Source organism: Phalaenopsis equestris, unplaced genomic scaffold (assembly GCF_001263595.1).
Source record: "Phalaenopsis equestris unplaced genomic scaffold, ASM126359v1 Scaffold000114, whole genome shotgun sequence".
Classification (NCBI taxonomy): domain Eukaryota; kingdom Viridiplantae; phylum Streptophyta; class Magnoliopsida; order Asparagales; family Orchidaceae; genus Phalaenopsis; species Phalaenopsis equestris.
In genome coordinates this window covers 285,997-290,083 of record NW_018164556.1, presented here as the reverse complement: position 1 = coordinate 290,083, position 4,087 = coordinate 285,997, and positions in this window count along the sequence as shown.

Genomic DNA, 4,087 nt, shown 5'->3' with positions numbered 1-4,087 from the left:
TATATATAAGATTTGACTATGTGAGGTAAAAGAATATATTGAGCCTTGTTTTTTGGCACTAAACATCATAAAATGCTGCAAAAACTGAAGCTTAACAAAGCTTGGGTTCATGTTATTAAGGTGTGTATTTTATACATTATGCAATAAACAAAGGCTTCTAGAAATTGAGAAATAAAGTTCTTGGGTGTATTTTATCATAAAATATTATACTTAAATATAGAATTGGTTTAATTTAAAAGATATATGCTGGCCACCACATGATATGAATTTTAATATGATTTTTTCAAGTTGTGTGACATTAAATTGCATCAATTGTGGTGGGAAGAGAAGGGGCGCGCGCGCGCGCGCGCACACACACACACACCCAAATATTTCACATCACATTCAAATACAACTATTTAAATTTTTAAAATGAGAAATTCACTTTTTTTATGCATAGATAAGGTATTGTATGTATTTAAATCTTCTTAAATATACATATTTTTGCATATATGAAGTAAACAAATTGCTCCCATGACTACTATTATCACATCATTAAACATATGATGGTGACCCAACACATTTTCATGCACATCACCTCTCTTATTTATTACATTCCATATGAAAAATTATATTATTTTATAGCATATTAAATGAACACAAAAATATTACTCTTCATTGGTTGTAGCAAGTAACAAAATTTCTTTTGACAAATTCACATTTATATAATAGACCCTAACACAAATTTTGCAAATACATATTATCATTATTATAAGAGCTTTCATAAGCAAAACCATTATTCATGCATGCAAATCAATAAACCTTATCTCAAATCAAAATTATGTCATATGACCTCTTTCTTAGGCTGAGGCATTTACATATATACCAACCAATTCTCTTGCATTTACATATCTAGAACATGTATTTTACTTTTTACATTTATACCACCCAAATCCTTCTTATTACACAAAAAATACCGTCATTTTAACTTTACAAAAGTAACATTTGTAAAAGCAAAGGAATTGAGTGGTCGGTAGGTAAATCTTCCGGTTTAAGGGTGCGTAAGTGTTAAAGTGCACTTGTGTCCGTCCGTACGGTTGAGCTTCCTAATGTGTGGAAACATAAGCATTCAGCACATCTAGTAAGAGAAATGCATAGTCTCAAAATATCATCATAAAATAAAAATAAATGTGGCCCAATTAATTAGCCTGAGATTGGTTGCCAAAGAGGAACATAAAGAAGAAAGGGAAAATGATGTAATTTATGAGAGGCATGTGGACACAGCTTGGTGTTAGTGAGAGAAATGGGGTGGGTGAGGGGACACCATCCCATTTATCATCTAGCTGTAGAGAGAGAGAGAGAGAGAGAGAGAGAGAGAGAGAGAGCACTCTATCTTAGGCTTCGTTTGGGAAGACGGCGCACGGAAAATTTTCCCTCACTAACACGAAGTTGTTTCACAAGAACGTTAATTTTTCACTGTTTGATCGAAGGCTGCCTTCTTTGTTCTGCGGACGTGGCTTTTAAAGGTGCTTCACTGAACGACGAAGCTCCTTCCGACGAAGGCTTAGAACTTTAGTCGGTGTTGGCAAAGTTGGACTGTGAGGAGCAAATATTATGATAACATTGAATTAAAAATTTAGCTATATACCCTTAGCATTTGCATTTGCCGTAAAGGCCAGATCCTCAGGGATTTGCCCCAACAGCCTACTGTTTTAATAATGGATTAGATACTACGCCAAGCCAGAGTTAGCTTAGGTTTATCTCATTTTATTTTTCGACATTTAATTTGCTTGATTAATATTTTAATGAGATGTGGACTTTAAATATCTTATTATATGTTCTTATAAAATTAGCACGACAAAAAATATTATTTAATAATTTATCATCGTATTAATACATTTGCAGTGTGGTATATCTCTTTATATATATATATATATATATATATATATTATTTTTTAAATAAATAGTATTAGAAAATGGGAAATGAATTTTATGTCCAAAATACATACCACTCAATTCCTTCGTATTTACATATCTACCACCTTTTTTTGCGTTTGTACCACCCAAATTTTTAGTGGCACGTCAAAAATATCATTATTTTTACTTTTAAAAGGTGAATACACCATTTGATGCAGATGGAAGGTGGTTTATATGTAAAAATTAAATTTTAGGCTTTAGAAATATAAAAACATAGGAATTATGGGGTATATAGGTAAATCTTCCATTGTTTAACTGATAAACACAAAATTATCTTTGGAAGCATTTGGGTGCTTTCTAGAAGAAAAATTTGCGTACGTAAGACACACGCAGCGCTGCGTACGTCAGAGAGGTTATTCAGAGAGTATTGGGGGGTTTTATCTGCGTTATAACCTTTGTAACCTCCCTGTAACCTACAAATATATGAATCTCATTTACATATTATATTGATTAGATGGTTAATGAGAAGTTAAATTTGGGGGATTTATATATACATACCACCCAATTCTTTTGTATTTATGTATCTATCACATTTACTCTTTGCTTTTTTACATTTACACCACACAAATCCTTCATATCATATTTAAAATACCATTATTTTAACTTATAAGAAGTGGAATATATATTGTCATGTATAACTAAGATGACTTATATGGGGCAAATGAAATTTAGGTGTGAGATATATAATTTCATAATAATTGAGTGGTATGAATGTAAAGCTTCTTTTTTTTTGAAAAGTTATTCCGCATGTGGTGTTCGATCTACACCGTCGATTATCACAAAGAAGTATTTTAGCGGGGGCCGTTTTTAACATCTTTTTTTTTCACAAAAAAATATTTTGATCGACGGTGGAAATCGGTAATCGACGGTGTAAATCAGACACCACATGCATCTCTGCATGCGGTGTCCGTACGAAATAATTTTTCTTTTTTTTTCGCCAAATTTTATTTTCTTACATAGCAATGTTATTTTTGGCCTTTTTTATATGTTTTTTTTAATTATTGCAGGGGAGGAGCCAAAAATTTTATTTGAGAGAGACAAGATCTAACTTTTTTAAAAATACCCTTAATTTTATATTATAATTTAATAGTTTTATTTATTTATTTACATTTTTTTAAATTATTTATCATATAAATAATTTTATAGTTTAAATTTAAAAAAAATAAAATAATTTGGATAATTTGTTATGAGTAAAAAAAATGCATACTTAAATAATAAATATAAATAATACCCGGTCCTTACCTTAATGTTCACATTACTGTCAATCCGATTGTAACTATCAATATCTTTTTTAAAATACAATATTTAAATTCATATAAAATGATTGAATAATTATAATTGATTCGATCCGAGTCCAATCAAGACCAAATCAATTCATTAAAACACTTCAAAAGATTTTCAATTTTACAGTCAAACGAACTCCAAATTTGACATAGTTATAGTTAAATTGAACATATCGACGAGGGGAATCCAACGAACCTAAGCTCACTAAATTTCGAGATTATTAAGACACTTAAATTTTTAAAAAAACCTCATGATTAAGGGGCATATGAATTGTCTGATCAGATGTTTGAGAAAGTTATTGGTGAAAAGACCAAATTGCCCCATCCCATAAGCTATAAATATACCACCTCTCTTAACTCAGGGGGAGGCGAAGAGATGGAATTTTAGAGTCTGCTCTGGATTGAAGACCCGATGATAACTTTTGTGCAATGTAGCTTCCGACCACTGCAGTATATAAGGAGAGGAAGAGAAGATGTGTGATCATTTGTTCAGCTAAAAGAAGAAAGAGGAAGAGAGGGAGAGAATGAGAGGCGTAGGGTGGTCGTTTGTTCGACTAAGAGAAGGAGAGGAAGAGAGGGAATAATGAAGAGGGAAAGGGGAGGGGAGTTGTTCGGCTAAGAGAATGAGAGGAATAGTAATAAAAAGAAAGAGGCGAAGAGGAAGGGGCTTGTCCGACTAAGAGAAGAAGAAGAAGAAGAATATAGTGGTGAGAAGAGGAAGAGTTTAGTGGTGAGAAGAAGGATATAGAAATATTGATGAGAAGAAGAAGTGAGGAGTTACAGTGGAGAAGATGAAAAACATCAAAGAAGAAGACCGAACAATGGAGTGCCAGAGTGGGAGATCGAGG